Consider the following 26,221-nt stretch of genomic DNA (forward strand, 5'->3'; position numbering starts at 1 on the left):
TTTTATCAGCAATGGAAGTGCAGCTTGGAGAGGTGAGTTAGCCTGTCCAAGGTCACACAACCCGTCATCAGGAGGAGTTCTCCAACCCAGGAGGTCTGAACGTCCAATGCCCTTTGCATACTTTCCATGTATTATACCTGGAGGAATCATCTGTTTGGAACTGGATCTCTTGTATGTACATCTGTACCCCTCTTCTCACACCACAGAGGCATTTAATAAGATTATAAATGGGAGAGTCACTGAGTGAATAATTTTGTTATTCGGAACCATTCAATTAATCCAACAAAATATTAATTAAGCACTTACTGTGTGCATGGTTGACTATGTGCCCTCAAAATGTGGTCGACAGGTAAGAGGATATGTGACTTCAAAAACATAAAACAGGGAGAAGTTCAGGGAGAGTAGGCATAGACTAATTTTCAAATTCTTGGGAAACTTAAATTTGGGGTCAACCCTTGGAGCCTGAGACAAAGTTGAAGGTAGTGACCATTTGGTAATTATTGCCTCAAGCGATGGCCCAGCGTGGTGACATCCTGGCTGCTGGCCTGAGCTACAAGTGGGTGTCGGGGAGCGACATATAGAGAAGAGGGGATGGTGAGGAGGGGGTGAAGGGGGTGCTACCTTTTGATAGGAAATGGTTTTATTTTTTACAAAAAAAACTTTTTAACGTTTATTTATTTTTGAGACAGAGCATGAACGGGGGAGAGGCGGTGGTCAGAGAGAGGGAGACACAGAATCTGAAGCAGGCTCCAGGCTCTGAGCTGTCAGCACAGAGCCCGACGCGGGGCTCGAACTCACGGACCACGAGATCATGACCTGAGCCGAAGTCGGCCGCTTAACCGATGGAGCCACCCAGGCGCCCCGGAAATGGTTTTAAAAATCATATATTCAGTCCGGAATCAAAGCCAGTCAAAGTTGTGAACAATATGGATTAAAATAAATATGGACTCACCACCATTTCCAAATCCTCAAACCCTAAATAACCCCAGCACAACGTCCGGAAGGGCTTCTCAAAAAAGTAATTGACTCTTGTCGTGCCTCCCCTGCCCTTACAGATGAAGGTACAGAGATGCCCTGCCTGAAGGAGATTTGGTCTTTGGGGTACCTCAAGGTCTGGGAGCTGGGATTTTAGCTCTGGTCTTCAGAGCCACATGGATTTGTGCCTTAAAAGGTAGCATAAGTGGCCCCATGTCTTAGGTTCCAATAGGCCTCTGGGCATGACTTTGGAGTTGGAAGGATGAAAAAATCTGAGAGGACACAGTTCTGCGTTATAATTAAGCATCAAATGCATTGAGGGCAGGAATCAGCATCCACTTAGAAAATAGTTTTTCTTGCTTAAATTAAATGGATAGAGAACATGCTGCTGGTCCTTGGCAAATGTAGAAGAGTGTGTGTGTGTGTGTGTGTGTGTGTGTGTGTGAGAGAGAGAGAGAGAGAGAGAGAGAGAGAGAGCACCATTCGTTGCCATCTGGATAATCAGGAGGAAAGAGGAGACATCTACCCTTAGCCTGTCAAGAATGGATCTGGAGTACCCAGTTCCCTCCCAGCTTCGAGGCCACCACGTCCCTCCCCTCCTGTGCAATTCTTGGTTGGATCACCCAGATTTCAAGAGGAGCCCTGCTACGGTTACTCAAGTCCTAGGATTGTCCTGATGAGGGGAAGTGGTGAATCCTAGGGAGAGACCAATTTGTGGCTAGGTGACAGTCACCCTAAAGGGGAGCTAAGGTAAGAATTCCATTGTGGTTGTGCAAAGAAGGAGGCATTTTCTGAGAGGAGGACCCATCAGAGGACACAGGATCCAGATTAAGAATTGGGGAGCATCTGGGGCAGCTGGGTGGCTCAGTCGGTTAAGCGTCTGACTTTGGCTCAGGTCATGATCTCACAGTTCGGGAGTTCAAGACTCTGTGCTGACAGCTGGGAGCCTGACCCTGCTTCGGATCCTGTGTGTGTGTCTCTCTCTCTCTGTCTCTCCCTGCTCACACTCTGTCTCTCTGTCTCTCTCTCAAAACTAAATAAACATTAAAAAAATTTTTTTAAAGAATTGGGGAGCATCCTCAAGTGGGCTTCCTGTGAGAGGTCCAGTTTGGGGGACCTTTCCTTTCAGACTGTGGGAGCACAGTCCCATTCAGCATTGCTTGAATATGCACCCCGCCACATTACAATTCCTATAGGAACCCCAGCTGTTCAGGACATCTGGTTCCCCGTAGAGCTTTGAGTAGAAGTACAGAGGATAAAGTGAAGGCACTTTAAAGGGAAGCATTCTCGCTCTCTGCCGAGACCTGAGCAGTGCTGGTGGCACCAGCTGCAGGAACTTGTGGTCCAGGGCAAACTGGAAGCTGTCTGCAGCCCGTGCGGTGGCCCCACCGGCGGCGGGAATCCCGGGAAGGGATCGGTTGAGAAGCGGCAGCTCCAAGATATGGCCAGAGGATAACAATACCTGCAAGTGAAGCAGGCAAGAGCTTGGGTCCATCAAATAAGGGGTAACTTTAGGACAAATTAAAAAAAAAGTTTTCACATAGCAGGTAATGCATTTACAAAAAATTACCCCTACAAGTTGAACATTTAAATAGTTTCAAGAGGGGTCGAGATTAATTTGGCTGATAATATTTTAGGGCTGGAAAGGGACACGGAGATCACCTAGTTCAGTAGTTCTCAACCCTTGGCTGCACGTTACCATCACCTGACGAGGTTGTAAAAAACGCTGACGTCCAAACCCCACACCAATGAATCACAATCCCTTTGGGCATTAGGATTTTTTTAACTCCTTATTTTGAAATTATAGTTACAAAACAATGCACACCCTCTATCCGGAGCTAACTAGACCATGGATCTTGCTCAATCTTCACTATTTTCTACAGGCATGTATTCATGTATCGAGGGTGTATGGAGGTTTCTAATGAATAAGCCTTAGTATTTTTTTAAACTCCCTCAGAAGATCCTAATACACAGCCAGGGTTGAACAGTGGTTTTGTCCGATCAACCCTCTTTCCACAGGTGAGGAAACTGAGTCCAGAGTAGCAAAGTACCCTGCCCAAGGACACTGCCATCTTTCAGTAGGGAAGGCAGTAGACTTTCTTAGTCCAACAATCTTTATTGCACATAAGTTTGTTAAGAGTCAACAATGTGCTACTGAAAAAGAGCTGGTTGAGGGTCAGAGCAGGAGGTAAAAGGGTGTGCCTAATTTTTGAGGACTCTTTACGGGACAAACACAAAACCCCACTCTTGGTAGCTCTTCCAACCTCATGAGGTTGTTGAATGACATTGTTTTAAAATTCGTTAAAAGCATAGGTCTCGGCCAATAGTGAACATCCTCCCCCCACCTCCCGTGTTCATCATTATTATCAGCGAATTCTGACCTGGAGAGATCACAGGTCTGGCATCACATGGAAATTCTCATGTTCTATGACGTTTTCAGTGTGTGGCTCCTTCTGTTTTCTTCTTGCTGCAAAGGGACTGGTCAATGGTTGGGAACACAGTGTCAGGCTTAAAAAAAGCTCCTGCCATGCTCTCCCTGGGGGACATTCTTCTTACATCCACTTGAGGCATTGAGCCAGGCGGGTGGGAGAGCTCACTTTCTGGTGTCTTCATTTTACGCGCTCTTTGGCCTTGACGAAAGCCACAGAAATGCTTCTCCCTTCTCCAGCAGCCTGCTCCTACACGGTGAGCCTCAAACTGCTCTGGTGACAGGCAAGCACATGCAATGGGGGGCATAGAAGACAGCCCCATATGGGGGACATGGCTCCAGCCGAAGCCCTTCTCAGCCTGAGCACCTCCCTGGTCTCAGCAAATCTTTCTGCACACCGCCCTTTACCTGAAACAGACAAACACAGCCAGGACTCCAGCTACACTTTCACTGGAGTCTGGGCCCAGGACAGCCGAGGTGGGGAACTGAGGGTCTCCGGAGATGAGTGTGGCAGAATTGACCCCTGGAGCTCCTGAGCCAGCTCTCCTTCTCTGAGCGCCCCGGTCCCAGCAGCAGCCCCTTTGAGTTGGGTTTGAGGAGCCGGACCATCCACAAGTACCCGGGCTACTGCTCCGTGAGCAGAGGTACACCTGCACCGCAAGTACCCGCTGCGGCCTCTTTCAGGCTCCCTTCCCAGGGTTCTATGCGCTGCCCGGCAACCAGGCTTTGTGAATTAGGAGATGAAAAGGCCAAGCGTTCCTCTCTGCACCCAGCGCTCTGCGGGGACGAGAGAAAGGAGCAGAGCTACGATGGGCTTGGCTGCCCTTTTCCAAGGCTAGTTTTCTCTCCTGCGGAGGACATGAGGGCGCCTTCCAACCTGGTCAGCCATGCGGAGCCTGGGCCTCGGTGTTCCCTCCACCCAACCGCAGGGACAGGTGCGTGCATTTCTGTAGGTCCCCTTCCGGCCGCCCGGGGGCGGGGAGTAGGAGTCCAGCTTCCCAGACACTGACCTCATGGTCTCCTCAGAGAGCAGGACAGCCCAGACTTTAGAGCCCTCGGGGCAGACGGACCTGGGTTTGATTCCTGGATCCCCCACTTACTCATTTGCTCTGTAACGTTGGACAAGGACTCTAACGTCTCCGGGTACCATGTAGTGCCCAAAGCACACCAATCATTGGGGTAAAACCCACTCATTCAGAAAACCTCTTCAACATTGGTTTTCGTCCTGGGGATGACTTGTGGGATGCTATTTTTCTGGATGACGAGGAGGTCATCCCAGGAAGTCAGGTCCCATGGTATGCCCAGAACCTCCAAGACCTTTCCAAATGTTCTGAGACACTGGCCCACACAAGGGCCACACAAGGGCCATCCTGCCTTGGAGGGAATGGGGATTCTGAGAGCATCATCTGTGTTCTGGCCCACACAAGGGCCATCCTGCCTTGGAGGGAATGGGGATTCTGAGAGCATCATCAAGGGCACAGATGTCATCCTTCAAGCCTTCGGGAAAGACTCCTGTGCCTATCTGGGTTTTATGTGTTCTCTGCACTTCAGGAGAAAATCGTGTTTCTGCTGACATCAGCTAGATGGGGCTTCCCAGTTGCTTTGTGTCAGCAAGACCACCTACCCACTGTCTCATCTGGCCCCCATAACCAACCAATGGGCTACGTGTTGTTATCCCGTTTTATAGATGAGACCACTGAAATCCGGAGTTTGAGCCAAAGGCCCACACCAATTAGTTAGAAGACCACAATTCAAACATAATCTGTCTAATCCTAAAGCCTTTCTAAACATCGACACTGTGGTTTTCCTTTCCGAGGTAGTATAATAGAGGGGCTACAACCAGGGTCATCTCTGACTTGAATCCCAAGGCGTGGAAGCCTTCACTAAATGACTTAGTCTTTCCTAAGCCTCAGTGTTCTCCTTTGTAAAATGGGCATGTAAATAACACTTGCTTGCCTCCCACAGTTGTTGGGGGACTCCATGAGGATGTCCGTGAAACAGCTAGCTTGGTGCCTGCCTCATAGCAAGGGCACCACTGCCATTAGCTGCTTAACCTTAAGGCTTCCTGAGCCCCCACCCCCACGCATCTCTGCATCATGGGCACAGTCCTCGCGAAACGCCAAGATTTCGCCCTTCAAGTGTGGATAATGATACATGTTTGTGTGGATAATATCCTGTGGATAGAGCTCAGCAAATTCATTTTTTACTTTGTGTTATTTTTTCAGACAGTCTGAGTCAGAAACTTAAGGCTCAGACTTTTTTAGTTTTTCATTGGCCACTAAGAATTGCTTCCATCAGGGGAATAAAGAAACACAGAAAAGGGGAGCTCTAACCTTGCTTGTTCGGTTCCAGAAAAGGGACTTTGCAGTAGAAACAAGGGTCTGTGGATGGAACATTGGGCTGTAGAAGACAGGACAAGCCATCCAGGGCAGAGGCAGGCTATCATCACCTACTGAAGCTGCCCGAGAGGCAGAGCCACAGCCAAAGAAGGAGCCCCAGGAAGGCTTGGAGGGGAGAGCAGTGCCTCTGTTGTGGTCTCTGCAGCACAGGCACTGGCCAGGAAGGACACAGCCTCACTGAGAACCAGGCTGACAAATACTTCTAGAAAGTCTCTGCATCTGCCAGGTGGGGTGCAAGTTCAGGACGTGGTCTCCAGCTTTGGGAGCCCACAGTTCTGTTAAGGAGGTGAGATTGTCAGGAGGGACCAAAATCAGTGTCTAGTAAGAAAGGAAGGAGGAAAGTTGGGGACCGGAAGATAGAAAAAAGGAGGACCAAGGAGGCAGAGGAAGTTGAAAGAAGGAGGAGAGAGAAAGGGAAAAAGGGTGGGGGAAAGGAGGGAAAGAAGAAAAGTAAGGAGTCTATTCCAAGAATGTGTCACAGATGCTGATCAAACAGAAGGAACAAGTGCGAGTCTGCTGAAGCACCCCCTGTGGGATGCACCCCGACTCCTCCAGGAACCACAGCAGCCCCCCTCCTCCGCAGGGACCCCTGAACCCGCGGGTGGGGGAGGGGAACTGCTCACACTCAAAGAATTTGATGGATTTTGGCAGCTTGTGCTGCGAAGGGCTTATTGGGTTACCTTTACGTTTTTCTTTTCTGTCCCCCCTTTTTTCTTAAAGTTTAATGAGCATATGAATCACCTGAGGGGAAATCTTGTTAAAATGATTCAATAGGTTTAGGGTGAGGACTGAGCCTCTGATTTATTTTGTTTGTTTGTTTGAGGTATAGCTGACGTATAACATTATATTGGTTGCAGGTATACAACGCAGTGATTGGGGATTCGATATTTGTACACATTCCAAAACGATCACGGCAGGTAAGTCTAGTTAACATCCACAGCGCGCGTAGTTACCAAAAAAAAGTTTTTTTCTGGCTCATGAGAACTTTTGAGGACTTTTAAGGACTGCTCTCTTAGCAACGTTCAAATCTGCAATGCAGTATCCTTAGCGCTGTAGACCGTGTCCCCAGGACTTCATTATTTTATAACTCGAAGTTTGTACCTTTTGACGGGCTACCTTTTCTTCAAGGAGGATTGTGAGAAATTCTTTGTTCACTATTCCTTCTACTTCAGCACGGGAAGCTCGGGAGGGATGGCATTCCCCTTGGGGGTGAAGGAATGGAACGAAGAGTCAGCCAGCTCCCCAGCCCCAGTCACATGTCTTCAGAACTGGCCACTGTGTCTCCAGCTCTAGGCCCGACTCCTCTACCCATGCCCTTCCCCTCTTGCCACGACGTCCTCTCACCGAGTGGGGTGGGGATTATACATGACTCTGCAAGCTGGCCGTTGGGCAAGGTAAGATTAAGCTGAGGTCTTGGACCTCCGTGAGGCCCGATTTGCAGAAATCTGCTCCTCCTGGCCCCGTGCAGAGGGCCAAGAAGGGCCGACTTCTTGCTCCCTGGCCTCTCACAGCGATACGCTTCCATGCCCTTCTGCTAACAAGTGTAAGGCCAAGGGGAGAAAACCTTGCTAAGGTTGCATCTATGGAAGCCACAGCCTCTCCTCCAACCACGCTGACTCGTTCCTACAATTGCTGGAGAAAAAAATAAAATTCTTGTTTGATCCACTGGACCGCCATGTTTAAGGGGACAGCCCAATTTCTGCAACTCAGGGGAGAACCCCAGTTGAACTGGAACTACCCTCCACTCTCTGGCCCAACCCTGTGTTGCCTTCACTTGACTGGGGCTTTGAAGCTACAGGCTGGTCAGCCAAGTACTTGAGAATAAAGTTGATTTAAGACTGAACTGATCAAAGTCAAAACCCCAGACCAATGAAGACTATTCTTTAGAGACGCTCCCTAAAGCCAGACCCACCCTCCCAAAAAATGTCTCCATAAAAACACTGTGCAGTCCACTGAGAGCTTTTTTGGCAATAACTGTCCAGGGAATTTTTACAACCCTCTGAAATAGTCACTCTACCCTAACTGTTCCGTGGCAGCAGACCAATGGTGCCTCATATAATTAGCCAACCTCTCGTAAAATGTCAGAGTTTTGGCCTGAGATTGTTCTCAGAGATATAGTATGCAAATATCCAGCTGGTATCACCAGAGAACAGGAATTTAGTTTGGAAAAACGCAGTGATCACGATGCCAAAGGACAGGCTCAGGGTCTCCACTGGCCCAGAACTTCTTCGAGAGGGTCCCAGGGGTCCTGGCTGAGAGGTTTTCTTTTTTTAAAAAAAATTTTTTTTTAGTCTTTATTATTTATTTTTGAGAGAGGCAGAGAGAGAGAGGGGGAGTATGAGCAGGGGAGGGGCAGAGAGAGAGGGAGACACAGAATCCGAAGCAGGCTCTGCGCTCTGAGCTGGTAGCACAGAGCCCAACTCAGGGCTCGAACCCATGAACCGCGAGATCATGACCTGAGCCGAAGTCTGACGCTTAACTGACTGAGCCACCCAGGCGCCCCTTGGCTGAGAGGTTTTCAACACAGGAGGCTCAATCCCAGCGTGACACCTCGTTCTCACTCTGGCTTTCTTAGAAGTGACCTTGGGCGAGTCCCTTAAGCGGTCTGCACTTGTTTGCTCATCATCATAATAATTGTAATAATGCCAACCTGACAGGGCTCTTGTAAATGCCAAGGGGACTGGAGGGGTGAAGGGACACAGGCTCCAGGCGTGAGAAAGGGTCAGAGAGGGCGGAAGGAACTTGTCACACGGTGGCAAGTGGCAGTTAAATCCAGGGTGTTTGACACGCACTCTGTTCTCTCCACCGAGCCCTGCATCTGACGGGCAAGGAGCACACGCCTGTGTCTGCACGTTGTGGTTGCTACAGTTGCCGACTGGACGATCCCGTGTGAACTACACCCTCCTCAAGCCCTGTTTGAGCGCAGCTGTGACCTTTTAGGGGCAACGCTGTGTCACAATCACGCGGCCTTTTTGAACAATCTGTGAAACACGGGTTTTCCACCTGTTCACGTGCAGCACCATTTCCCCCTGGCAGCTTAGGGTTTGAAGCCGGGGTTCTTCCGAGTGTTAGCACCAAGTTAGCATCAAGGCCCCCGACACAGTCTTGCACTCTTCCCTGGACCCTCCTCTCTGGGCACTCTTCTAGCGTTCAGAGCTCTCACTGCTCCAGAAGCAGCTAACACCCCTGAAAATAATGATGATTCATTTGACGGGGCACCTGGCAAGGTAGAGCAGGCTCTTTATAATATCTGATATTCAAAATGAAACTGAAGGTTAATATCTTTTGCCATTCCCGTTTTATGGTAAGGAAGAGAAGGCCTAGAGAGGCCGGGTGGCCTGCCCAAGGGCATACGACCAAGAAAGATGGGCAGGATTCAAACCAGCCCCTCTTACACCGTGACCGGGCCCGTCCCTGGACGCCCTAAGCCTGGTTGGTGCTCAAGAGCGAGCACCCAGCATTCCTGCCCGCCCCACCCCCTGCAGCCACAGGCGAAACCCTCAAAAATGCAAAACCCGAAGTCCGGGCGGTGCAAACGCCCACACAGCGCGAAGTGGATCTACCCCGACAGGGGCGGCCCGGGTGGCCACTTGGCCGTGGCATGTGCCCAGCCTGATAAGAAGGCAAATGACGGGCACCTTGCGTGTCCAAGATGCGAGTCAGGTTTCGCCGCCGGGCTGTGGCGGGGCAAAAGCCGTATGTGGTCTCTACCTGCCAGGACTGGTTGGCACAGATGTCCACAGCCTGCCAGCCACGACATGCCCGGCGGTGCGTCCCCAGAGGGCCTCCTCGCGCCCCAGCGCTTCCCAGTGAGGCACATTCCCACAGCCGAGAAGGCAGCAAACCAAGCCTCTGCCTCTCTGAACCCTACCCTTCCTTCAAGGTCAGCTCAAGCCTGTCCGCCATGGTACACACTCCATTGCCACCCAGCCGCTTCTGGCTGGAGGGCCTCAGACAGGTCATTTCATGCCTCTGAGTCTCAGTGCCCTTTTGCGAATAAAATGGGAGTAAAAATGCCCACCTCCCAGGGCTCTGGCAAGAATGGAGGGGTCCGTCCAGTGCCGCAAAGGCTGCAGGGCACATGGTAAGTGCTCAGGAAATGCCAGGCACCTCCTCCCTTCGAGGGGCTTCCTTCCCTGAATTTCAGTTCCTATCACCACCCGCCTCATTCATCTTACCATCTTGTCGCGCCCCGGCTTGGATCCATCATCTTGTTCCAGTCGCGTGTGAGTCCTCTCTTTCCCAGATCTTAGAGCCAAAACACAAGGCCAGCCTTTCTCTTACCTCCCCACAGAGCACTTAGCAGTTGCTGGTGCATTGGGCTCCTAAGTTCGTTGGTAACACATTCAACAAAGAACTGAACGTTGTATGAGAGTCTTTTTAAGGATTGGGTGCCGTATGATGTACATAATTATGTATTTCGTCCTGGCAACATGAAGCAGGTGCTGTTCTCCATTCTATAGGTAACCAAGTTACCTGTGGGTTCGGGTGGTCAAACAAAGTGCCCATGGTCACAAGGACAGGAAGTGGAAAAAATCAGGATGTGAATCCACATCTGTCCAACTCTAAAGCTCGTGCTTTTAACCATTATCTTAATTCCCATTACTTACTCACGATCTAGTCTGTTGGCCCAGAACGTCCCACAAAAAAACCCGCAAAGAAATAACGGGGGAAAAAAAAGGAAAAATAGACAAGGAAGGACCAAAACAAATTCTGGGGGGAGTCCCAGATTTGCCTGACATCTTCCTCTCTGATCCAGGATGGACCCAACTGTCATTCGAACGACAGCCCCCAACCCACTCGTGCTACACCCACACACAGAAAACAATGTATTGTATTCAAAAACAAGGAAAAAAAATTCCTTCTTCTTAGAATTTTCTCCTTAAGTGATTTTTCCCTTTAACACCACAGCCTAAAAGAACCACGGGATAGAAGAGACCCCTACGATTTCTACAAGAAAAAATAATGTTGCTTTTTAGTGATCAGCTCTATGGCAGGAACTACCAAGAAAGTGCTGGCTTTTGAGTGTTAATTCCACCTGTCTGTTACACCTCAAATTAAAACCATTTGCATATTGGCTAGAGGGCTTTGAAATTCAGAAATTCGTGTGCTATAACTTGAAAGCCAAAATAAATCAATCAGAGCCAGCTGAGACATGTTCCCAGGAGATATAACTGAAATGTACAAGAATTCATCCACCCCAGCAGTTTGGGGTGTTTTCCCTGAAGGGGGACTGTCACCACTGTCCGGGTCTCAGCCAAATGGGCCTCCCCTTCTCAAGACTGCTGGGCGGGGACCCTGGCCTGGCTTTGTCAGTCACTCTATGCCCAGGCCCCACGTATGGGGCCAGCCCAGGGTGATTTGGACCCTCCTCCGTGCTTGTGGTCTCAAGGAAGACAGCAGATTGTCAGAGAAGGTAGCCTTAGGACCAACGTCTTAATCAGAAAAGGAGTGATTCCAAGGACAGACAAGAAGAAAGGAACTCCTGTTTGGGGCCAAGACCTTTGACATATGTGAGCACCTTTCACTGAACCAACCAGCAGCTCAGAGATCAGTCATATAACCCCCATTTTACAGATGAAGAAACTGAGGCTTGAAGAGGGAAAGTGACTTGACCAGTGTCATGATGTTAGTAAATGGAGTCAGGATTTGAACCCAGGCCTGCTGGCCCCAGAGCTTGCCTCATTGCACTTGGTCACTTACCCCACAGGGGCCAGTGTGCACAGCCCGCAGACATGGGCGGGAGTATCATTCGCACAGGCCACAGCCAGACGGCTCAACTGTTTCATCTTGGGTCTCAAGTCAGATGGACTGATAACAGGGGCAGAGGGTCAGGTGTGGTGGCCTCAGGGATCATCGTCTGACTGGTTCCTTGTCCTCCCGATCGTGCCTGGCGTCTGGCAGCAGAGACAGGGGTTGGGTGCATGCCAAGGCCACAGTCCAGGACAAAGGGCACCCTCATAAAGGCCCCTGAAGCCTCCCAGCCCCTAATCTCCCGCTAGCTGCAGGGCCCTGGGCTTTACAGGTCAGCCTCAAGCCTTGTGATCTCTCTCCAGGCTTCTGCCCTGTTGAGGGCTCAGCCCCAGTCTCACGTGGAGACACACACAGAGGAATGCAGGTGCCGCAGCCGTGGGCCGCCCAGCTTCACACGTGCACATGCAGCATTCTCCACTGGCTAAAAATCCATTCCTGGCTGCACAGGGATCTGAGTCAAATGGTAATAGCAACCAGGCTGTCTGTGGGCACGTGCCTCAGTTTTCTTTTTTTCTTTTTTTTTTTTAAAATATTTACTATATCTTTTATTTTATTTTATTTTTTAATTTTTTTTTAATGTTTATTTCTTTTTGAGACAGGGAGAGACAGCATGAACGGGGGAGGGTCAGAGAGAGGGAGACACAGAATCTGAAGCAGGCTCCAGGCTCCGAGCTGTCAGCACAGAGCCCGACGTGGGGCTCGAACTCACGGACCGTGAGATCATGACCCGAGCCGAAGTCGGACGCCCAACCGAGTGAGCCACCCAGGTGCCCCGTGCCTCAGTTTTCATAACAGAAGAGAGCAAAGAGAACAGAGTTAGCAAGCACTGAGTGTCTCCTCTTTGCCAGTCACCATGCACATTACGTGCCTTCTTTTAACCTCACGAGAATTCAACAAGGGAACAGATACACTAATAGCCTCATTATACAAAGGCCACAGACTATAGAGCAGCTAGGGGCATAAGCTCTGGAGAAAAGACTGCCGAGGTCCAAACTTTGGCTCTTCTTCTCCCTGCTGTTTGCCTTTGGGCAAGTTCCTTCACCTCTCTGTGCCTCAGTGTCCATTCTCATCAGTTCTTCCCTGGCCTCCAGACTTGAAATGCAACATCGGCCCTTCCCCTATCTCCAGCCTGCTGACCCACTCTGCAGATTTTGGATTTGCCAGCCTCCTTAATCAAATGAGCCAATTCCTTAAAATAACCCCCGAGGCCCCACCTCCCTCTGGAATGTATGACCCCCCTTTGCTTCTTCTCAAGCCAAGGATTGTCCACACTGGGGCCATCTACCAGGCCCAAGAGAAGACCACTCCTCAGGAGAGCTGGCCCAGCCCTGGCAGGTGGGGTCAGTTATTGCTGTCATGGTTATATTTACCTAGGTTGTCACCAAGGCCTTTACCTCCCTTGCTGCCAGCCCAACACCAGGGTAGTACCTGGTGGGGACATCGCGGCTGGGGGTGGAGGGACTTCTCACACTGAAAGCCCATGGGCTGTTTCTGGAGTCTGGTTTATCAGTCCTTTACCCTTCTCAGCAAAACTTCCTGAGCCACAGAGACACTAGGTCATTTTCCCAAGGCTACACTGCTAGTGGATTTCAACCCAGATTTGCCTCCAGGGTCCACCACCTACTTCTACTTGCTGTGGCATTAAATTAGGTAATAACCCAATCACACATGTGAAGTGAGTAATAGCACCATATCTGGGGGCGCCTGGGTGGCTCAGGCGGTTAAACGACGGACTCTTGATTTCCGCTCGGGTCATGAGCTCACAGTTTGTGAGCGTGATCTCATGCTGACAACAAGGAGCCTGCTTGGGATTCTCTCTCTCTCCCCCCTCCCCCATGTCTCTCTCTCTTTCTCTCTCTCAATAAACAAATAAACGAACATTTCAAAAAAAATAACCACAATGTCTGGTGCATTTTAGGTGTTCCATAGTCATTAGCTTTTCTTACAGACATGATTGTCATCCAATCTTTACAAAGGATTGACACTTAAGACAGTTCCACCATTTTCTCAAAGTTACTCACACCGAGTGAAGGTCAGAGCCAAGATGACTGTGCAATGCTGACAGGAAAATAAAACCCACCGAATGAAAGCATCACTACTTTATCAGCATTACCTCGGTGGTCTAGACGCCCGCACATTTGCCATACAAAATGTGAGAGAAGTTAGGGTTGCAAAGTTAAGACACTTCAAAGGCAAAGAGTTGACATTTCAAAAGCACAAGAGCATTTCTTGCGAATTTGTAATTCTCATAAAAAGTGATGAATGTCCATGGTATTTGGCCTTCCACCCCTCCTAGGCTGGCTGGTCAAAGTCAAGGTCATGGCTTGTGGCTTTACAGCCCTGCTCTGAAATCGACTGGCCACTAATACCCTGTCATCCAGTCCTCCGCCCCCGGAGGATGGCTCCTGGGTCCAGTCCAGGTGTGAGCTTGCCATCCTTAAAGATTTCCCAGGAAAGACACCTCTGAGTCTCCCCTGTCATCATTTCCTTCCTGTAGCTAATGACCATTGTCATCAATGCTTCATATATCCATGTTCAAGGATTTTGGTTAAAACATCATGGTGGTGGAAATTGGGTAACAAACGTTCACCAACTGTTCACCAACAAACAAACAACGAACAACAGAGGAACCAGACAACTACGGCTTACGTACCCACAACGGGAAACTCCAGGCAGTGGCAGACAGGGATGAATGCATCTGCTATGTGTACATGGAAAGAGGGTCAGGACATATTGTGAAGTGAAAGAATCTCGAAAACGATGCTTGTAAACACCATTCCGTGTATTAACGGATAATAAGGGATGCTGATGCTTTCTCTGCATTTACTTAACATGAATGTGAGATAGAAAAAGCTCTGAATTAGCCAAACTGACAATAATTACCACCAGAATGGGGAAAAGTGACACAAAAATAGGGGATTGCAGCTTTTTCTGAGCCGTCTTAATTTTTCCACAAGAATAATGTATCCGTGCGCTGCTTATGCAATTATAGAAAACTTAAAATAAAGTCGCTTTGATTATTTACATTAGAGAAACGGTAACATATGGTGTTAAAGGATGCAGCGTAGGTTCAGATCTTGGCTTCCACGTTGACTTGGCCACTCAATAGCTGTGTGACCTAAAATAAGTTTACTTAACCTCTCTGCGTCTCTTCAGCCTTTTCTATAAAACAAAGCTGATGCTAGCACTTAGCTCAGAAGGTGTAGGGAGGAATTGAATGAGGTAATGGAGTAAGCACTCAACTCTGTGCCTAGAGCATTAAGTGATAAGTAATATTGGCAACTCGTCTGGTTCCTGAAGACCTATGAGGAGCTGTGACTTCTGCCCTGGAACTGGCAGAGATCTACTGGCAATTACTAAATGTCTCATCACAACTGCAGGATTTCTATCAGGGAAATATCCAGAGCTCATGCCTCACCCCCAGCATGCACACACACACACACACACACACACACACACACACACACCAGGGGAGAAGAAACGGCAGGACAAGTGACAGCCAACAGGGAAGCTGGATGGAGAACAGGCATGAGAGCTCTTGTCTGTTGAGGTCAGAGGATGTTTACTGAAGCAGGTCCCCAAAACCCAGGACTCATCTGACATCCTTTCCCCAACATGGCTGATCCCCTTAGCTCTGAGGGCAAGAGTTCACCCCCAGGGAAATCAGATCCCTAGAAGAAGGCATTTGGAAATAGAAAGGAGCAAATATAAGAACTGAAAGAGAGCATTTCTTCCTTCCTGTAAGACCACCACTCAGTTGACTGTGCTGAGCGCTGGCTGAGCAGGGAAGGTGGACAATAATGAGGTGGTGGCTGGGAAGGTCCAATTAGGAGAGTGGTGGGGTAGGGGGCTTTCTACAGAGAGTAAGGCTAGACCAGGCTGTGTCTATCCCAGCCCAGCACAGACCCAGAACCACAGCATGGCTGTTAAGGATGTAGGAGTCCGGGGAAGCAGGGCTGCTGTTCGGCACAACATATCCATCTGAATTCCAGTGACTGGCTTCGGGGCCAAATAACTCTGTAATCTTACCCTTCAAGCGAGGGAGGGACTAATACTTTCCTTGGCACTTAGCCAGAGTCTACAAGCACACGTCCCGAGCGTTGCCTTTACAGAGCCGAATGCTATGTATCCTGATTAAATATTGGTAATAGCTCTACCTGCCTTATCTTGATCTGGTGGAAACCTGGTCCCCGGGGAGCTGTGCATTCAGGCTGGGATTTACCTGCTGTGCTACATGCCAAGGAGATTTCCTTGAGTCATCTCTGCAAAGAAACTGCTCTAAAATATGTAAAATCCAAATCTGTGTTTTAAATACTTACTTTAGCAAAATCGTTTGTCTGACTGTTAAAGCCTAAATAAAAGTCTCCTTCAGCCATCTGGGTTTGGGAGGTGAATAGCAGGAATGTCACCTGTGTGACTTAATAAATCACTCATTAACTTTCTCCTGGCAGGTTCCGTGGGGGGTGGTGTGAAAGGCCCGGGCGCAGATCCCTGTTGCCTGTGCTTGAGTCTGCTGACCATCCAGGCCCTCCCCATCCAGGGCCAGGGCCTGCGAGGTCTGAGGGAGTCCAAGAATGCCAGACCTAAAAGAAAGGACTAGCCTGAAGTGAAATCTTCAGGGGGCGGATGTTACCCTCAGTCCAAGCTTGCCCAGTCGCTCGGGGCCCTCAGGCTATTCTGTGCCATCCAGGACCCGGACCTCTATGCTGTGTCTTCCCTAGGAACATGCCAGCCCCCTGCTTCGGACCCCTGATTTCCCCACTATGCACCCTGCTAAAGGGGCAAGATTAGATTACGATTATCTCCCAGGAGATGAGGAAGGGGTGATCCCACGCCCTAGGTCTCTTTGTTGGCAGAGGTCATCAGGGTGTCCCTTGCGAGGAGGGTTTCTGATGGCAGAAAGGAGGGTGGGCACTTGTGACTCCCCCAGGCAGGTCCCCTGCTCTGCAGGTGTGAGTCAGAGGTTTCTCTCTCCCCCTCCCGCCTCCACCCCACAGCCCCTGGCAGACAAGTGAATCTAATCAGAAGCACAAATGCTCAAGACCAAGTTTTCAGTTTGCGCCGCATCCTAAGACCCTTGTGTTAAGAGCTCTGATTCGCTGCCATCTCACACTCCCTTCCACCGCTCCCCAGGCAGGAGATCACGAGTTCCAGAGCTCTGTGACAGAGAAGAGCCACACGCCTCTAGAACGCTGGATATGGTCTTCTATTCAGGGGAGAATGTTTTGGTGTCGGATCCCATAGGCCACAGAGACGGATCTCTGAGACGTCAGGTTTTCTCTCTCGTTCTTCCCCGGTGCCACCTGTCACTCAAGACACCAGGCCTTAGCACAAGTGCTTTGTGTATTATAGTAGCTCATCTAATCTTCAAGGTAATCCTTTGAGAACCCATTTTATAGATGGAGAAACTAGGGCAGAGAGGCAGCAACCAACGTGCCCTTGGTCACGTGGCGACTAAGTGACAGAATCAGGATTTGAAACTAGATCCATCCGACCTCATAGACCAGCTCTCAGCCAGTCGGAGACTCTAGGGCAAGACCGCTGAGGTTACCGTAGTATGAAATGAGTTACTACCCATGAAGTACTTAGAGCAGAGCCTACAACATTGTAACACTGTGCAGGGTTTATTAATTCATAACAAGCCTTGTGGGACCACAGGAGAAGATGATGCCGAGCATCTGCATGGCCAGGATGCAGCCCACAAATGGAGGAGTGGCCTGGGACCAGGCTGAAGAGCCTCTCAGATCTCTGCCCCTTTCGAACTCCTGACTGTCCCCCTAACCCCATGTGCTGAGGAGGAAGTGGGAGCCACCGGCACAGTTCTTGGCTCTGCCTGTACTTGACGGTCCCTGGGGCTGGAAAGGGCAAGAGTGATCTCCTGCAAGGGCTCCCAGGAAGGCTACACTCAGCCCCCTAAGCCTGGACGTTAATACAGCTGGAGTTCGTTTGCATTGGGATCGCACGGGCACCGCATCATCCAGGAGATAAGTCTGCATTATGCAAATTACTTGTGCCAGGATTCTCCAGAAATAACCAAGCCACAGGGGAATTGCCTAACCGCTTAACCCTTTCCATCCAGCTCCAGATTGAAAACAGACACTGCTGATCAATGCGAAGTTTCCCAGGACTTGATAACTTGATGAGCAGACAGTGACCACTCAGGATGGGTGTGACGGGCACGGGACTCACCCAGTGGGTTTGCGGTTTGCCCTTACAGCTGGTTTGAAGCCCGAACTCTGCCTTCCCATACCTCTTGAAGGGGAATGTGTTTCCTCCAGGGGATCCTTGGGGCTCACTGAGGGTGGGAGTTTCCTCCAACGGGCCCCAGGAGCTCAGAGTCATTTACTCTGACTGACAAGGCGGTGGGGGTTCTCAGAAAGGTGGTATTTGAACTTGACATTGGGGGTGAATCAACCAGAGAGAAAGAGCATGTCAGGGACACAGAAGCAGAAAAGTCTTCGGTTTATATTGAGGACAGCAAGTGGTTTAAGCGGACTAGGTAACAAACAAAGGCAAAGTGCGTTTTGTGTTACAGAAATCAGTGTAACAAAGCTAGGGATATTTACTAAAATCACCAAGTTCATATCTATGAGCTATAAAATTTACCACTTGAACAAAAGACAAACAAACAAACAATTGCCCAAACTCACTAGACAGATTTCCTACCGGCAGGCATGTGGGCATTGGAGGTTCCAAAGCAAAAGGTAAGGTCGGCACAAATACAAACTCATAACTGGCATTTGCATAGCTGAGCTCCCGGGTCCAGCTGGAGCAGACAAGCCCCAGGAAGGCCAACAGCTTGGCCACCTGGGGCTTAGACTGCCAAGTGAGAAGCAAGCAAAGGGTCCCTCAGAAAGGCCAGTTTCCCCTTGTGAGTGGCAATCTGAGACATCAGCTTTTCTTATGGCCTCCATAAGAAGGAGTCATGGGATCTCAGGGCGGGTGGCCAACCAGAGAGCACCTGATCCATCCTTCTATTTCTAGGCCCAACTGTACTACCTCTAACAAAAAATGGAGACAGAGAGATGATGCTCATCAAATGTGTCTTGTGACAGTACTGTTCCCAGCCCAGCCTGTCCTTTGATGCTCAGAGATCTTATTGATTCCATTCACCCTATGGTGACGATATTTACTGCCTTTATTTTATTTTTATTTTTTTTAATGTTTATTTTTGAGAGAGAGACAGAGACAGACAGAGCCTGAGTGGGGGAGGGGCAGAAAGAGGGAGACACAGAATCCAAAGCAGGCTCCAGGCTCTGAGCTGTCAGCACAGAGCCTGACACAGGGCTGGAACTCATGAACCTCGATATCACCATCTGAGCCGAAGTTGGACGCTTAACCGACTGAGCCACCCAGGCGCCCCTCACTGCCTTTATAACCAAAAGCTGTTTCTTTAGCGTCAGCCTGGAACCCTGGAGAGGAACTGTGAGCATCCATGGTTTTAGATGATAGAAAATGGACCACCTTCTCACATATGCTTCCTACATTTGCCCTCACTTATCAGTTGACAGAACAGGACTCACTAAGCACTGTGCTCTTAGAAAAGTCACTTAATCCCTGTGGACTCAGTTTCATCTCTGTAAAATGCAGATAACAGCATCATGTTCTCGTAAGATTGCTGTGGAGATCAAAGGAGAACATAGAAGCTAAATCTGTTCATAAATAATGCAGTATAAATATAAAATATCACAGTATTATTTCTACTTACAAAAGAACAATACCAATGAGCAAACAGTAAGCACAATGAGGCTGAAGTGGCTATATTAATATCAAATAAAGTAGACTTCAAAACAAACGGCATGACCAGAGACAAAGAGGGATATTTCATAATGATAAAAGAATCTATTTATACAGAAGCCATGACAACGTAAATGTGTATCTACCTAACAAGAGAAATTCAAAATACATGAATCAAAAGTCAACAGGACTAAATAGAGAAATAAATAAACTCACAATCATAGAGATTTTAGCACCCGTCTTTCAGCAACTGATAGAATAAGTAGACCAAAATAATCAGTAAATACGTAGGAGACTTAACACTATCAACCATCTTAATTGAATTAACGTGTATAGAATACCACATCCAACAATTACAGAATTTGATGTTTTTTTCAAGAGATCATGGTATATTCACCAAGAAGGACCAAATGTTGGTCCATAAACACAAGCCTCAATACATTTTAAGATCGCAATCTTACAGACTGTATCCCCTCGCAACAGGGGCGCCTGGGTGGTTCAGTCGGTTAGGCATCCGACTCTTGATCTCGGCTCAGGTCATGATCTCACGGTTCATGGGATTGGGCCCCATGTCAGGCTCTGCACTGACAATGCCGGGCCCACTCAGGATTTTCTCTTTCCCTCTCTCTCTGCCCCTCCCTTGCTCATGCTCTCTCTGTCTCTCTCAAAATAAATAAATAGACATTAAAGAAAAAAGAATATGTTCTCCCACAATAGAATTAAATTGCAAACCAGGAATGTTATGATTTCTAGAGAATTCCAAAGCATTTGGAAATTAAAACATACCCACATACCCATGAGCCACAGAAGAAATCACAAGGAAAATTAAAAATATCCCTAAATTAATTATAATTAAAATACTACACATAAAAATTTGCAGAGCACAGCTAAGGTAATGTTAAGGGAAATTTATAGCTCTAAATGCATATTTTAAAAGGTATTAAAAGAAAATTCAGTGACCTCAGATATATCTTTAAACTATAGGTCAAATGTAATTCTCAACCAGGAGTGATTTTATTCCCTAGAGGATACTTGGAAATGTATAGAGACATTTTTGGTGTCACGACTGGGTGAGGGAGAGCTATTAGCATCTAATGGATAGAGGGCAGGTTTGGCCCTAACCATCCTGCAACGAATCAAACAGCCTCCCCCAACAAAGAATTATCCAGTCAAAAATGTCCATAGTGCCAGGGTTGAGAAACCGGAATTAAATATGGCCTGGAAAACAGCCCCACAAAAAAAGCTATAGGCCCAGATAATTTCATTGGTAAATTGTATCAAACATTTCAGGAAACGATGAATACCAATCTTACACAAACTACTGTAGAATACGGAAAACAAACAAACAAACAAACAGTTCCCCATTCATGTTATGAGGCTAGCATAACCTGTTATTAAAACCTGATAAAGACAGGACATATATACAGGTGAAAATTTTTTACCAAAGAAGTTACATTGTGGCCTAGTGAGATTTATTCCAAGAATACAAGGTTAGTTTAAATTCCAAAGAAACCTATTGATATAATTCACCATATTGACAGAAAGAGAAGAAAAACTGCATGATTATCTCAATGGATCAGAAAAAGTCATATGACAAATTCAGCATCATTGGGACTTTTTTTAACTCAGCAAATGAGAAATAAAAAGGTATTTCCTCAATCTCATAAAGGGCATCCATTAAAACCTACAATTAATATTATACATAATGGTAAATATTGGTTTCTCTCTAAGATCGGGAATAAGGCAAGTATGTTGCCTCTCTCCACTTCTGTTCAACATTTACTAGAGGTCCTAACCCATGTGATAAAACAAGAAACGAAAATAAGCCAAACAGACTGGAGAGAAAGAACTCTGTTCACACATGAATGTCTATGTATAAAATCCTAAGAAGCCTATGAAAAATAGCGACTATAATCAATAAATAAGTTTAGCAAGATTGTGGGGTACAAGGTCAATCCACAAATGTTAATTGTATTTGTATATACTAGCAGCAATTAGAGAATGAAATCTTTAAATATAATTTCTTTTATGATAACATAAAAAATGAATACTTAGGAATAAATTTTGAAAACATGTATAGGATTTGTACATTAAAAACTACAAAACCTTGGTAAGAAAACTTTTTAAAGAACTAGATATATGGAGAGATACACCATGTGCATGTATTGGACTATGCAATGTTTTAATATGTGAATTACTGAAAATTGATCTACAAATTTAATAAGATCCAATCATAATCTCACCAGGCTTTTTTGGGGGGGGGCGGTGGGAGTAGGATTTGACAAGCTGATTCTAAAATTTACATGGAAATGAAAAGGACCTACAATATTCAAAGCAATCTTGAGAAAAAGGAGAACAAAATTGGAGAACTTGCATATTTGATTTAAGTTTCACTGCAAAGCTATAATAATTAAGACAGTATATACTAGCATAAGAATAGATAAATGTATCAATAGATCAGAAAAGAAAGTCCAGAAATAGAATTAGACTTATGTACTTATCTAATTTCAGCAAAAAACATCAGAAAAATCTGATGGAGAAGGGCAAGGCTTTTCAACAAAGACTATTTCATACCCCACCAAAAAAATGGATATTAGGTTTCAACATAAAACATAAAACTACCAAGCTTCTAGAAAAAAAATAGGATAATATTTTCACAACTTGGTGGGGAGGGTAGGCAACAAAAATTTCTTAGGTAAGACACAGAAATAAATACCCATAAAAGAAGCTACTACCTCAAATTAAGATCTTATTCACACCAAAAGATACTATGGGAAAAATGAATGTGCAAGCTGCAGCCTGAGAGAAATAGTCACAAAATATATACGGGGCAAAGGAATTATATTCAGAATACATAAAGATCCTATAACTCAATAAAAAAGAAGACAAATTGCCTTATTAAAAAATGGGCAAAATATCTGAACAGACATTTCACAAAGGAAGATAAATGAACAATAAATATGTGTAGGACAGTATCCAACATCATTAGTCATCAAAGAAATGCAAACTGAGATACACCAAACATTGGCAAGGATGTGGAGTAAAATGGCACAACCACTTTGGAAAAAGATCTGGCAGCTTTTTTATGAAACTAAATATATACCTACTATATGATACAGTAATTCACTCTTGGGCATTTACCTGAGATAAATAAAAACCTATGTGTACCCACACAGACATAGGCAAAGTAAACCAACTCATACAGGAGTGTTTTTAGCAACCGCATTCGGAATAGCCCAAAACTGGCAACAGCCCGGGTGTCAATCAATAGGAAAATGGGTAAACCGACTGTGATGTGTTCTTGCCATGGAGTAGTACTCAGCAGTTCAAAGAAACTATACGTTCAACAATGGGGGTAAGTATGAACAGCATTATACTGAGTGACAGGAGAGTTACACGAGGGAGTGTATACTGTACGATCCGATTCATGTTAATTCTCCAACAGGCAACACTGATCTATGGTGAAAAATAATTGGTGGTTGCCTCCATGGAGTTGGCAGTGGAGACTGCCTAGGTAAGGGCATGAGGGGATTTGGGAGCGATGGTAACGTTTTGGATCTTGATAGAGATTCGAGTTATACAGGTGTACTCATTGAATTCTTACATTTCGTTTTACGTAAATTTGCCCTCCCAATAAAAAATAAGAGCCCTAATCTCAGTTGTTTTTAAAAAATAAGAGCCCTAATCTCAGTTGTTTTTTTTTCTCATCTCATTTTTAACATACGTGTCCTAAAGTACTTAGAGGTGAGTGCACCGATGTCCATGACTTAGTTTGAGATACGTCTAAATATACAATCGATTAATGGAGAAAAAGATGCATTAGATCAGTTTATAATAAACTAGAGAGAAATGCTCATTGTAGCTCGGGGTGGGGGGTGAGCATATGGGCATTCACTGTATGTTTTTTTCAATTTTGGTGCCTGTTTGAAAATTCTCATGATGAAATGCAGGGAAAAAAAGTAACGGTGATGGGAAATATCAGAACTCTTCCTGGTAGCCTCAGGGCAAAGGTATGTGCGCTTCTCCTGTTTCTTTCCAGCCCATCGGCCCACCTGTTGCCATGAATGGGTTCTTCTAAACACAGGCGTCTGATAAACCCACATCATTACGTTGAACTTGCCCAAAAGAATATACAGTGTTTTCAGTAAGTCTGTGCGTACCTTCTAATTTTAATAGTGGTTGCCAGTATGATAAGGTTTATGATAAGTACATTATTTAAGTATATGAAAGGTACCCTTATTTCAGATGTAAAGCTAGTGACACACAACTGCTATATACAGCAGTTTGTGTAATAAATAAAACTCTAACTATATTTATATAATAAGCAAACTATAAAAAATATAATTATTTTGCAGCCAGGTGATTCTGTTTTACTATCAGCTATAAGAAAGGTAGTTTGCCTTTAAATTTTTTTTCGGAAGTGTTTCTACCATACCTGTGAGCTGGTTTTAAAGTTTCAGTACAAGATGCCGGAAGATCTTCTTTACCTTCTACTCAGGAGGAACTAACATTCATGGAAGGTTTATGATAGCTACGTCAGATGTTCCCACGGGCACTTTAATTCTACTCTGACATATATCATACCCATTCAAACCTAGTTTCGTCTGCTCTAAGCTGTTCTCCTTTTCACCAGGTACCTCTGCGGCAGATGGGGTAACAATGGCTTTTGATGTGAGAAAGAGTCTGTTATTCCATTTCAAAGGTGCAGGTAAACAGATCTTGTACAGGGCACACAGCAGCAAACGCCTAGCGTCTGAACTCGCCCCAGGTGAGTCGGTGTTGAGTCACTGCAATGACTCAGCTCAAAAGCCTTCTTGTCTTCAAGTTCATAGACCAGAGTCACTGTTCCCCGGTGGGGGGGGGGGGGGGAGAGGGGGGGGTGTCAATAGGGCCGAATGCCACAACTCCAAAAAAATATTTATCCTGACTTACTTCCTGAGGCAGAAAGACAGAAATTCAGGTCTGCAAAGGCATTTAGGCGTTCTCGATGCATCTTTACCCCAAAGCCCTTGCACTCTTTATTGGCTTGTGCAGAAAGGATTATGCTTTTTCTGTTTAGTAAGATGGTGTGTAGATTTCTGTTTAAAACGGAGAAAGTAGATCTGTAAGTCTAAGAGATTTGGAAAAACAAAAGAGGATCCCCTTCAGAATAAAGAGAAATACCTGTTTCACATTATCTCATAAAAACTTCATACCGACTACATCTTTCCTTCCTCTGAAGGGCATTTTTTTAAATTTAGTTTATTTTTGAGAGAGACAGAGACAGAGCAAGGGAGAGGCAGAGAGAGTGGGAGACACAGAATCTGAAGCAGGTTCCAGGCCCTGAGCTGTCAGCACAGAGCCCTACTCAGGCTTCCCAAGTCACCAGCTATCAGATCATGACCTGAGCCGAAGTAGGACACTTAACCGACTGAGCCACCCAGGCGCCCCAGAAAGGCATTTTTAAATCAAATCTACAGAACAGGGTAGTCTCATGAATAATTTGCCAGAACTGAATTCTGTGTTGAAATTTACCAAGGTGTTTAACCCATTTAATTTCAGCCCCTTAGATATTCTGATTTATGTTAACGATGTCAGGAAACAAAAAAGAAAGGCAAGGAATTCTAGATTTAGGAAATGTGCCAGCACCTTGGCTGAACATGGTAGCTGCTCACTATGATATTGTGATTTTTAAGAAATAGAAATTTGGTCTTCATCTTGTTTCTAGCACACTGCTCCTAAAACCCTTGGAATTTCCTAAGTGACCAGGGGGATAAAGACGTTTTGTTAATGAAGCAGTTTAGGATAGCCCCTGGGTAACTTGAGGAGGGGCTGGTTGCCAGAGAAACCAACCTGCCAACTGAGGCTAGATAGTCCTGAGAGGGAAGAGGGGCCAGAGGTTGATTGAACTGATCGCCAGGACGGATGATTTAAGTCAATCAGTGACCGTGTAATGAGCCTCCATAAAAATCCAAAAGGGTGGGGTCCAGAGAGCTCCTGGGTTGGTGAACACTTGGAGATTTGGAGAGAAGCGTGCGGTGCGTGGGAGAGAGCAGGGGAGCACAGCTTCCTTTCTCCCATCCTTTGCCCGGGGCACCGCCCCCCCACTGGCCCGGCCCTTAAGTAAAATACTTCTCTGACATCTGTGAGCCACTCTAGCAAGTTAATGGAAACTGAGGAGGAGGTCATTGGAACCCCCAATCTATAATCAGTGGGGGTGCGGTCTCCTGGGACTGAGTCCGTCACCTGTGGGATCCGAGATATTTCCAGGTGATGGTGTCAGACATGGGTAACAGAACTGGACTCCCTAAAGCACCTGTTAAATGGGTGGCTAACATATCAAAAGGAATGCAAAAAAGGAGCATAATGAATACACAGCTACCATCATCATGTCCCTGGATTTGGAAAGCACCCAAGCAGAAGTGTGCACGGAGCGCTTTGGAGCTACAATCTACTAATTCTCAAAATTCCTCACCCTCAGAAATGGGCAAATGATACTCCCCTCGACAGAGGAAAACAACCCAGGCACACAGGTGGCATGGCAGACTCGGAATCTTAACAGCAACTTTGAAAGTCACGACACCTGAGAAACCGCCTCTGGGGACACACCCGTTGGCTACAGGTCCATTGAAGGACACACTTTCAGAGAGACCACAAAAGTACGAGAAGGTAAGACTTCTGGCTACAGTCTGTGTAATCCATTAAATATATTTTGTTTTGTAAATCTACATCCATTCAGTTTTCTATCTGTATTGTGTGTATACCGCAGGTCCAAATGATATTACCTCGCTTAGTAGCAAAACAGGAGGGTTTGGATATTGGCACATAGATAATTAGCACCGTGAGAGCATATAGGCCTTGGAGGGGGACACCACTAACCATCAAGATTCTAGATCTCAAGGTCAAACAGCCACCAGCCGGCTGACCTAAAATGGTGCCCTTCTCTCTG

At 46.7% G+C, this 26,221-nt stretch overlaps 1 long non-coding RNA gene across 1 annotated transcript; it reads left to right on the forward strand.

The window, feature by feature from the left end:
• Nucleotides 1-4,175: 4,175 nt before the first annotated feature.
• LOC122200726 lies at nt 4,176-25,935 on the forward strand. Its single transcript, XR_006193906.1, has 5 exons — nt 4,176-4,338; nt 6,660-6,719; nt 23,333-23,437; nt 23,927-24,061; nt 25,754-25,935. It is a non-coding gene; the product is annotated as an uncharacterized LOC122200726 (long non-coding RNA).
• The last annotated feature ends 286 nt before the right edge of the window (nt 25,936-26,221 follow it).

The sequence above is a fragment of the Panthera leo genome, chromosome D1 (assembly GCF_018350215.1).
Source record: "Panthera leo isolate Ple1 chromosome D1, P.leo_Ple1_pat1.1, whole genome shotgun sequence".
In the NCBI taxonomy this organism is placed as follows: Eukaryota; Metazoa; Chordata; class Mammalia; order Carnivora; family Felidae; genus Panthera; species Panthera leo.